Below are 12,398 nucleotides of genomic sequence, written 5' to 3' on the forward strand. Positions count from 1 at the left end.
ACTTCAAATTTTAGCGACGTAGTAATACTTCTCCAGATAAAGGTAATCCTTTAAAAATTAGAATGTTGGCCCGTGGAATATGATAAGATACCATCATATTACCGGCTTATATTTACTAACAATTTTATTGACGGATTAGTTTTTCGTAATGTGGAGGAACAGTTAGTAATTGCACCAAGATTAATTGAAAACATACCGACGGTTTTCCGTGTATCCAAACAAATTTCCAACTGATTATCAACGGATCATTTATTGGATTTTTCTGTAAAATTAACTTGTAAATGTTTACGAAATGATTTAACCCTTTATGAAATCATATATTATTAAAAATATCAAATTATCTCTAAAAGAATAATAATAATTCATTACTACTAAATAATTGAAAGTTTATTCTCTTATTTTGTATATTATAGGAATATTCGATTCATTATTGTTATGGAATAATATTTGCATTTTCGTTTTGATTTAATATTCCCACTCAATAAAGCGAATATTGTGATATTTCTGACCAATATTTCTGTTTTGTGTGAAAAAAAAAATTACTTTTTGGTAATTTATATTTCAAGTATCGTAAAATATAGGTATTTAAATTTATTACAAGTATTTATGATGATAATTGTTATATATATATATATATATATATATTATAGAACGACAAATTACATCATGTAAGTCACTATTTGTTGCATTTGTTAAGTTTTCACACTTTTTCAATGGCATATTCAAGCAAAAAAATCCAACGTTTTTAATGTGTAATCATGACTTAGGTTAAAAAGATTATGTGGTATATAGATTGTTTTTTCAATGGTTTAAATGGTATTATTTATGAAGTTTAGAGAATATGAGAAAATCTTAAGAACATTATTGAGACTAGGAGAGTATTTATACACAACCTTACATGGAGAATAAAAGAAAGTAAGAAGCTATTAATACACACAATCATAATTGATTTACAAATATAATAAACAAAAAATAGATTAACATTATTGACACCAAGAATCAAATGATTGATATGGTCAATATTTTATGTATCATGCCCCTGGAAGTTAGACAACCGGAAGGAAAGGCCAACCTTGCTAACACATTTGAAGCGAGCACGAGTGAGGGGCAAAGAACAAGACTTGGAAACTATATCCACTAAGAAAGGTAGTCGTGCAATTGGGTGCAAGTGAGTGTATAAGGTCAAAGATGACAATCGTCAAAGCTTGGCTCGTTGCTAAAGGCTTTGCTCAAGGAAAGGTATCGAATATGAAGATATTTTTGTTGTTGTTACTCGTCATACATCAATTAGAGTTCTTTTGGTGATTATGGCTACACACGATTTGGAGGTAGAACAATTGGATGTGAATACCGCCTTCCTACATGGAGATTTGGAAGAAATCATTTACATGAAGCAACCTGAATGTTTTATCTCGACTACAAGCCTGATCATGATTGTAAGCTTAAGTCTCTTTATGGAATTAAACAATCCCCTCGTCAATGGTATAAGAAGTTCGATTTATTCATGCTAGCCTTTGTTTTTTAGTTCAATGAAAAGGATGCTTGTGTCTACCATAGACAAAGCAGTGACATTTTCACTTCTTTATGTAGGTGACATGCTTATTGCCTACAAGGATAGATTAGACATCAAATGTCTTAAAGAAAAGTTGAAGTCAGAGTTTGAAATGAAGGATTTTGGGCCTACGCAAAAGATTTTGGGCTGGAAGATTGTGAGGGACAAAAATTTTCTAAGCCTTAGATTGACACAACATGCTTATATCCAAAAGATATTGAAGCATTTCAATCTTGATGGTGCCAAGACGTCTAGCACTCTACTACTAAAGCACATCAAGATTACAAGTGATGATTGTCCGAAGGATGACAAAGGAAAGATCAAAATGTCAAAGGTTATGTATGCGAGTACGGTTGGAAGTCTTATTTATGCCATGGTCTGTACTCATCCCGACCTCACATATTGTGTTAGTGTGGTGAGTTGGTTTCTAGTAAATCCGGTTCGATCACATTGGTTTCGATCACATTGGTTAGCCATTAAAACGACATTTCGATATTCAAAGGGAACTAAGATACATGGTTGGTTTACACAACGATTGTGAAATTGTTGGATTTTATGAATCTTACTATGTAGGTGATCGAGTTGGTTGGAGATCCACATCTGAATACGTATTTACCTTAGGTGGAACAGCTGTTAGTTAGAGATCACGTCTAGAGATTGTGGCATTGTCAACCACGGGACCCGAACTTGTTATGACGATTGAGTTTGCGAAGAAAGCGGTCTGTTTAAAGGAGTTGATGAACGATTTAGGCTTTAAGAAACCTTCCATGAGTAATTTTGTGATAATCAAAGTGCCATTCATTTGGCAACCAATTTGGCTTTTAGCTCCTGGACAATGTGCATGATGCATATCTTGTTAGATTATGTGAAACGAAGATCGTTTATTTTGAAGAAAATCCTAACATAGATGACAATGTTCCTGATATGTTCACTAAATCACTACCACTAGCTAAGTTTGAGCATTTATCAAATTTGATTCACCTTCGTTTGTATTAAGTGCCGTTGGACACTTTGTTGGAGAGAGAGCAGATATTACCACAAGTGACAAAAACCGATATCTTTGAAGAAATTTCTTGTAAAAGTTCTTATAAATTTGCTATGTATTTTGTTTAGTAGATTGTGCACTTGAGGTTATTTGTTTTTCTTGTAACTTTGATGGGTGGTGTCCATGTCGAAACTCGTCACAGTTGGAATGCAATTTTGCTACCTTGTGCCACTTTACTTTGCTGCCTATTTGTTTCATTCATCTTTGGAAAGGTTCGTATTCGTAGGTTTAGGATATTGTTGCTATTTGAAGAGCTTGTGTATCATGATGGAACGTTGTGATATTTTTTCTATCAATTTGATGCAGTACAAAAAACAACGCATAATTTGAAGAACAATAGTTCCCGTGGCTTATCCCGTAACCTAGTCGTGTCCCAGTCACGATACCCACTATTTGATCTTGTATTCCCATGGATTTTCCCGTGCCCTACCCACCTGCTTTCCTGCACAAGTCATTGGAGTCCATCTTACTACTTAATGACTCCTGCGACTTTCTCCATGACTTAAGTCACTGGAAAGGTCGCTCGCGTCTTGATCAGCTGGCGACAATTGGGAGGCTAGGCCATCTTTCCTGTTCCACTCCAACAACTTTGGTCATACCTTTCTCCTAACTTTGTCCTGCATATCCATTTATACAGAATACTTTGGTCTCAACCCATCACCACTTCACTTTCTTCCTTCTTCAACACATTACACCATTTCTACTCTCTCTAGAAACTTTTCATCTATAGTATGTGAGTTAGTGAGAGTGTTCTTGGTGTTTCTTGAAGACTTTGAAGATAAGATAGTTGATCTTGGATCCAAGGATCATCGTACAAGCACTTGTAATCTTCTTTGTGGTAATATAATACTTGTTCTCTCTCTCTCTCTCTCTCTCTCTCTCTGTGGTGGATGCACACTATCTGATAGTTCCTAGATTGATTAACCAATCTTCAATTCAAGATTAAGAACACAAAATGACAAATTATGAACTTGAAAGTTTTATAGATTGAGAGAGAATCTTCAAAGGTTAATTTGTATATATCTCAAAGAGTAATTACAATTAGTATGAAAATGAAAGCACACACAAAGATTACAAAGGCAAAACCTAATTATAGTAGGAAATTTCAATACAAAATTACAATGGAGAAACTAAGATTGAATACAACATCAAGCACATAAATTCAAACTCAACATTTTCCCCCTTTGAATTCAAGCTCAAGACATTGTAAATTTTGATCTTCTAAAGCCCATGTTGATCCCAGATCTCTCAATATAACACAAAGATTTATGTTATTGAACCTAAATCTATCGTATGTATGAAGAATAGTGAAGAACAACTTGTAAGATATTCAAGAGAATACAAAGCTTTAAGAAATTTAACTATAATAACTTTTAACGAGAAAGAATGTTATTTTACAAGACATGTGAAAGCTATTTATAATAGCAATCTAGTCTAAGAGATAATAATCTAGTGAAACGATATCAATGACATAATCTAAGAAAAGATATCTATCTAGAAATAAGGAGTTATCCCTAACTCCCTTGTATAACAGATATCCAGTTGTCGATGAGTCATCACCAGCTGTCTTTTAGGTAGTATGTTCAACCAAGACTCTTCACGTTTATGCTTCACTTGGATATGTCTGATTGAACACTTGATGAATCTCTTAAGTGCTGTGAACCAGAGGAGTGATGGAGATGCTTTGTTCATCGCACCTATGGACCATTCATCGTATCTCTGGTTCGCCTTCAAGCACTTAGCAACTTTTCCAGCTTTTCTTCCATCGGTCCTCTAGATTTTCATACTTGTGCATTTTTCATTACTTTTACAATAAGAGTTGTGGGGTCTAACAATCTCCCCTTAAGTAATGAAAAATAAACAATAGCTATCTATGAAGCATGAATGAATAGTAATGAACACATACTAAGCTAGTAGAAACATCCTTTTGTCAAAAGATTTCATTTTCTAAAAATCAGATTGTTTCATACAATACAAAAGTAAATAAGGGAAAATAAAAGTTACATCAGTCATGGTCTCCATTGAATATTCTCCAAAAGCACATCATCAGTTCTCTATAGCGGATGACTGTGCCTGTCCTTCTCTCCTCGGCACATGCTCTCTTCCCAGTCTCTCTTGAACAACCTTTTGAAACCATTCAAGTGTATCTATCGAATACTTGAAGGCCTCAGTCAGTCTGAAGAATTTCTTGGTCCCGAACTCGTTCTTGAAGACCAAGCCCAGTTTCGGTTGAGTCAAGACTGATATAGAGCGCTTCTCTTGTAGTCCAGGAAAGTCTTATTTCTGAACCATGCAAAAGAGTCTATCGATGCCAAGCTCAAGAGCCATTTGGAAATCGTTCTTTGCTCTGAACTTCACAAGAGTCCACGTCGTCTCTATGATTGATCGTTGTGCCATCCCATACCTGATCCCATGATCCTGATGCTGAGTAGTATGACCATACAAGTCTATCAAGTCCCATGGATTGAGATTTATAAGATCATTGTCATTGAAGAAGTGGATCATCCCATGTGTGCGTTCCATGGTGTACTCGATGTACTTGATGGCTTTATTTGCAAATGTTCGCAATCTTGATGTTATGGACCATTTCGATTCCATCATTTGAGAAGGCGGCTTATGGTGGTTGTGTCGTCTGCCTCACGAATCTATGCCAGAGCAAGTCCATGGATTCTGGTGACAGGTTTGGGGGATTGAGGACTATCTGCTCATCGCGATCATGGTAGATATACTAATGGATGTTCTCCATCATGATGGGTTCTTTTGGGGGCACCTTTGGACGTCTCCTTAGGGCCTTCATCTTTGCAGTGACTTCCTGCACTCTATCGATTGATGGAGGTTTCCTTAAGGAAGAGAGAATGTCTGCAAGCACCGTTGGTTGGGTAGGTTGGATTGTGGGTTGTTCTGGTTGGCTAGTGGGTGGTTCTGGTTGGTTAGGTGATGGTTATGTTTGGGGTGGAGTAGGTTCTGGTTGAGGAAGTGTGGGTTCTGGTTGGCTTATATCTGGTTGGGTGATAGAGGGTTCTTGTGTTGGTGATGGGGGTGGTGTTGGTGATGGAGTAAAGGGAATGGGTGCTTCTGTTTGTGAGGTTGAGGGTGGTTGTTGAGGAGGTGATGAAGAACTCACCAGAATTGGTGAGGACTCATCGGTTGGTGGTGATGGGTTGGTTGGTGATGGATCGGATGTGGGTAATGGTACTTCGGATATTGGTATGGCTTGGGTCACTGGGGTGACAGTGCCTGCAGAGGGGTGAGATGAAGATGCAGCAAAAATAATAGAAGGAACCTGTAAATTTTGTACACTATGTACATTATTAGAGGGCTGAGCCTCTGGTTTCCTCGCCTCTGTTCCAGTCAGTTGTTGCGGAGTTGGCGCTTGGGTTGGTGGAGGTGGTACTGCAGTAGTTTCCATCAGGGTGCTTGATGGATTCTCCCCCTCATGAGGACCGAGACCATGGTCTGGATCATCATGCCTTGGCCTCTTAAAAGGGGGACTTGCCGAGCAAGAAGTACGATTCCTCTTTTTCATTCAGAGCGAGAAGGCATACAACTTGGCCGCCGTCCTCCTGCGATCTGCTTCCATCCGGGTAAGGAGAGTGTTTGTCCACTCTTGTTGTTGAGCGAGACTCCTCTTGAGTGCATTTACGGGATCCGCGGCTCTGGTGACAAACTTGGCATTAATCTTGTTGAAGTTCGAGACCAATGCCTTGGTGAGGGAGCGGAGGTTAGCTCGGGTGACCATGTCTGGGTGGGTGGGTGGTGGAGGTAGATGGTGGTATGGCGATGAAAGAGATAAGGGCTCGTACATCTTCAACAAAGGATGTGAAGGCTTCATTTGGGTAGGTGCTGTAGAGGTAGAAGGGGTTGTTTGTGGTATACTGGCTTGTATGGTGGTGGGTAGAGAGGCGATGGACGATACTTGGTTGGAGAGGGTGGCTATCGATGCATCGGTGGCAGTGATTTGGGCGGAAAGGGCAGCAAGTGATGCATCGATAGGGTCATGTCTGGTGACCATCATGTTGTGATCGTAATTGTGTTGCTGGGTCACCAGACGTTGGAAAAATTGAATGCAGGTGGTATTATCCCTCGATTGGGTCTCAAGGGAGGTGATGGATTGCTGAATGGTGGTAAGGTCATGGGTTGGGGTAGATTCAACAATGCTTGCAATGCTGAGTTTAAGGTCATCCAAGGACCGGTGAATATAATCAGCAAAGGTATGGAACTCGGCCTTCATGACCAAGTCAGCAAGTGGGGTAACCCCTACAGCAATAGATGCTGTAGGTTGAGCCTCTGTTCCTGAGGGGCCTCCATTGATGCCTGAGGGAGAGGTAGGCAAGGGAGGACTTCCATCTCATCCTGATAGCCCTCTAAAGAGGAACTATCTCGAGATGTTCCGACAGGTGCTTCATCCTCATCGAATTCAGAGTCCGATGAAGAGAAGTACGTGTGTTTCCTCGTCGATAGACCAAGTATCGAGGGGGTACGTGCATGAACAGGCGATCGCTCTGAACGATCGATGGAAAACTCAAAGCCAGAAGCAACGGATGCTTCTGAGTGTGTGGATAGAGTCAGGCCCTGAGGAGAAGGGGCCCTTATGTCTTCATCACCCCTCTGTTGGGAGAGAGGCGATGGATGTTGGGGTCCTTGGATACATCGTCTCCAGAGACCCGAAGAGTGGCCTCTGGATGGCTAGCTTGGGTTGGGTTCGGATTGGGCAATCCTTCTTCAATATCCATTTAGCCTTGGATGCCAGGGATAGCAGATGTGGTAGCGTGGGGAGTTGGTTGGGGAGATGGAATGGTGGTGTTCATGGGGTTGGGGGAGGTGGGAGGACCGTCATCATCAATTCATCATCTGATTGAGTCCTCTCAACGTGAGATCCCTCGCTTGTTTCCGGGATAGGCTCTATATGCTCTGGGGTAGCTGGTCGCGGTTGTTGGACCAGCATAGAGCTTTCATATGTCGTACGGGTGGCGGAGGTGTCTGGGATGACACTTAGCATGTCCCTTGACAAAGGCCTCTCCGCTGGATACCCATCCCAAGAGATGGTGGGGGCGATGACCATTCATGACGAAATATGGGGTGAATGGTCCATCACCTGGCAGGTCGTGCACTTTCATCGCCTCCTTGATGAAATGGGAGAGGAAGCGAGGAAAGAGCACAGAGGTGACCGACTTCCCTACGGCCATCTACTTGTTCTTCTTGACCACGGCGGCATGGATTTCGTTGTAGATCAGAAGCGCATAGTCCAGTGGAAGATTGAAGAACAGACCATACATAATGGTCATGATGTTGATATTTCCTTGGTCCATGCTTTCAAGCTTGCAAGTGAGAGCGCGGTTCAGAATGCTGAAGAATACGTTCCACATCGGTGGAAGGTATTGTCTTTTGAAGTCCGAGGCATTCTGAAGCTCTCGGTCGTAGCCCAACATCTAGATGAAGTGCAAGATGTCATGACTGGTTGGCGGGTCCTCATACCGGGCAATACCAAGTTCTTGGTGGGTAGGGATAAAGAATACTTTGGAGATCTTGGCTCAGGAAATCTTGATCGAATATACCATGTCATTAGGGGCATCAATGTCGCCCATAATGCCATGGTTTTTCGGGAAGTAATCACAGGTGTTTCAGTACTGTTGCACGTACCTGACCGGAACTTCGTTGTCGGAAATGGTGAGAGCCGGATGTAGAACACAGTTCTAAACTCGACCAGGATGGCAAACCTGTCCTCAAAAAGTTGAGGACGAAGGTCAATGTTATGGTTGTTGAGCTTGACTAGTAGGAAGACGATGGCACGACTGTCGGCGCTAGTCGACTGAACCTGGCTTTCGTTATTGTTTGAGTCGTGGGAAGTAGATGAAGTCACCATTGTTGCATGCATAGAGTTGCAGCTTTCTTTGTTCTTGAGAGTAGTATGAAGGCGTAAAAGGGATAATGGTGGGGAGTATGGGTTTTTATAGTAGGAGGGAGAGGGTGTGGTCGGAATTCAAAATATTAAAATAATGAGGAAAAGGTATGATTTGGTGGCTGACGTTTGAGGTACAGGTGAAAAGTTGTGATCGTGAGCCGTAATTACAACTCACGATCATAATGGTTGCAAGTGGGGTAGGGACACGTGTCACAATGGGGTTGATTGGAAAGGTAATATGGAGAGGTTTTCTTGAGAAAAGTTGTTTCGTGTCTGGCGCTTTGTAAGGATGACGTTTGGGATTTAAGGGATAATTATTAAAAATAATTATTATCCCAAACAGATAACTCTCAAGAAAATAAACCCAAAAAAATATTTAATTTAAAAATTCCATGTAATTGGAAGATAAATATAAATTACGAAGTTTTGGACTTCTAAAAACCCATGTTGTATAGTTTTTAGTCACAAAAGCTGCAATTTTATATAATCTTAAAAAAGTTTGCAATTAAAGATGGGGCTTTTGGGAAAAAAAATTGTTTTCATGGAACCAGAGGTGCTCTTGTTGGTCATGACTTATGTGGGGGAACCAGAGGGGCTCTGGTTGGGCATGATGAAAAAGTTCATCATTGAAATGTGGGGTTTTGATGAGACAGAGGCTCTGGGTCATTATATGAAACCATTGGAATAAAAATATAACCTAGTAGAGGAACCATAGGGGCTCTGGTTGGTTTAGAAGATAAACCAGAGGGGCTCTGGTTGAATGTAAGGGATCATTTACTCCGTAATATAACATATTTGTGGTCCAGAGACTCTGGATAGATGAACCAGAGGCTCTAGTTGAGAAATACTAATAAAAGGACCAAGATATGGAATCAGAGGGTCTCTGGTTGAGTTGTGAAGTTCAACCAAAGGGATGATAGTTTCATTTTGGATCCTTAAAGGATCAAGAAATATGCATGAAATCCCCCTCAAATGATACAAGGAGTTTAAAAATGAGTAAAAACTCCCCGAACCAATAGGGGAGAAAAATATGGTGGCTAGAAGCTCTGATCTATACAACCAGAGGCTCTGGTTGTGAAGGATGGTGAAAATATAAATACTTGGGAGTGCAAATGGTGAAATCATAGAACCAGAGGGGCTCTGGTTCAATGGGAAAGAGGAACCAGAGGCTCTGGTCTTTAGAACTAGAGATTCTGGTTGAGGGAAAGGACATTAAGGATGATGAAAACCTCTAGCCCTTCAAAAACAACCAAGAAATGAGAAGCATAGTATAACCATAGGGTCTTTGGATGTATTAATGTGAAGAAAATAAGCATAAATACTTGGAGTATGGGGAGTCTATTGGACTAGAGGGTCTCTAGTTCCAAAGACTTATAATCTAGAAGCTCTGGTCTTTAGAACCAGAGGCTCTAGTTGCATGAATGACAGAAAAATTAAGTGAAATGTAAGGGAAATAATAAGAAATGAGGACCAAGTTGGACCAGAGGAGCTCTGGTCCCAAAGACTTGGAATCCAGAGGCTCTGGTTGGAAAATGAATGAAAAAACTAAGTAAAATGCATGGAAAATGGATGAGGGGAGACTGAGTTGGACCAGAGGGGCTCTGGTTGGAAAGGGGGTACTTAGTGAAAAACACTAAGAACCTTATTTGGACCAGGGGGGCTCTGGTTCCAAAAAGTGAATAATTTTGGCCAAATATAAACAAGTAATACCAATTGTCCAGAGGCTCTGGTCTATAGAACCAGATGGTCTAGTTTAGAGTACTTGGTTACGAGGGCCATTCTAATGTATCACTTTTGGCATAACCTAGGGATATTGAAAATCTTTGGTTTAAATGATGATCTGCCTTAAGTGATGAGATTCAGCATACCCATCTTGTTGAAAAGAAACATAAATCTTTTCTCATCTAATGCTTTTGTAAAAAGATCAGCAAGTTGAATCTCTGTAGGAACAAAATACATCTCTATGGTTCCCTTTTCTACATGATCTTTAAAAAAATGATACCTGACATCAATGTACTTTGTCTTGGAGTGCTGCACAGGATTTGTAGAGATGGCTATGGCACTTTTGGAGTCACAGAGGATGAGGATTTTCTCATATTGAAACCCATAATCCTTCAGCTGGGTTTTCATCCAGAGCACTTGTGAACAACAACTAGCAGCAACAACATATTCTGCTTCTGCTGTAGATGTTGAGACACGGTTCTGTTTTCTAGATGTCTAACTAACCAGCTTGTCGCCCAAAAGTTGACAGCTTCTAGACGTACTCTTTCTATCAAGCTTGCATCCTGCATGATCTGCATCTGTATAGGCTATTAGTTCAAAGCCAGAGTTCTTTGGATACTAGAGTCCCAATAAAGGGGTGCCCTTAAGGTATCTAAAGATCCTCTTGACTGCAGAGAGATGAGATTCTTTAGGATTAGCTTGATATCTTGCACAAAGGCAAGTAGCAATAATATCTGGCCTACTAGCTATTAGATACAAGAGTGATCCAATCATGCCTCTGTAGGTTGTTACATCTACAACTTTGCCTGATGGATCAGAGAATAACTTAGCTCCTGTAGCCATTGGAGTTCTCATAGATGATGAATTTGGAAGATAATATTTCTTTAGAAGGTCAGTCACATATTTGGACCGGTTGATGAAAATCCCTTCTAAAGTTTGTTTTATTTGAAGACCAAGGAAGAAACTTAGTTCTCCCATCATACTCATCTCAAATTTGCTTTTCATCAGGTCTGAGAATTTTTCACAAAACTTTGAGTTAGTAGAACCTAATATAATGGCGTCCACATATATTTGGACAAGCAAGATATCACCTTCATGCCTTTTAAGAAAAAGGGTTGTGTCGATGGTACCTTTTTCGAATCCACTGGCTATGAGAAAGGTAGAGAGTGTTTCATACCAGGCCCTGGGAGCTTGCTTGAGCCCATAGAGAGCTTTGTCTAGAAAATAAACATAGTTTGGATGTTTGGAGTCTTCGAACCCAAGGGGCTGCTGCACATAGACATCCTCTTGCAGTTTGCCATTGAGGAAGGCAGACTTGACGTCCATCTGATAAACCTTGAAACCCTTGTGCGCTGCATAGGTGAGGAATATTCTAATTGCTTCAAGCCTAGTGATGGGGGTAAAGGTTTCATCATAGTCTATCCCTTCTTCTTGGCAATAGCCCATGGCGACTAGCCTGACATTGTTCCGAATAACGATGCCATCTTCGTCTTTCTTATTTCTGAAGACCCATTTGGTCCCAATCGCGGTTTTCCCTTTGGGTAAAGGCATGATGGACCAAACTTTGTTCCGCTCAAACTGGAGTAATTTTTCTTGCATTGCGTCTATCTAGTTTGGATCTTGTAGGGCTTCAGAAATTTTCTTCGGTTCGATCATGCTTAGAAAATTCGCGAAGAGGCATTCATTGGCAGTGGCATATCTCATCTTAACACCGGACGATGGATCACCAATAATCTGGTGATGAGGATGGTCTTTGGTCCACTTGGTGCAAGAATGGGGTTCTGGAGCAACATGATGCAGTTCTTCATTGGTTGATGGAACTACTTGATCCCCCTCAAAGAGATCGTCTCTAGAGTTGTGCTCTGGTTCTGAAGACATAGAAGAAGTAGATGGTGAAGTAACATGAGTTTCAGAAAGAATTGTACCTTCAGCATTGGAGATCTCATGTGTTTCATCAGCTCTGAAAGGTAGTTTTTCATTGGAAGCTTGTCTAGAGACTACATCTTCTTCAAACAGGTCTTTAAATAATTGCCAGTTCTGATCATTGGGTTTGCAGATAGATGAATCAGAGGCTCCTTTTGTTAGCCCGAATTCTGAATTGTGTTGTCCAGAAGTCATAGGTGATGCATCATCAAAGGATACATTGATGCTTTCAATGACGATTTTGGTCCTTCTGA

The sequence above is a fragment of the Cynara cardunculus genome, assembly GCF_001531365.2.
Source record: "Cynara cardunculus var. scolymus isolate 2C chromosome LG 14, CcrdV1, whole genome shotgun sequence".
In the NCBI taxonomy this organism is placed as follows: domain Eukaryota; kingdom Viridiplantae; phylum Streptophyta; class Magnoliopsida; order Asterales; family Asteraceae; genus Cynara; species Cynara cardunculus.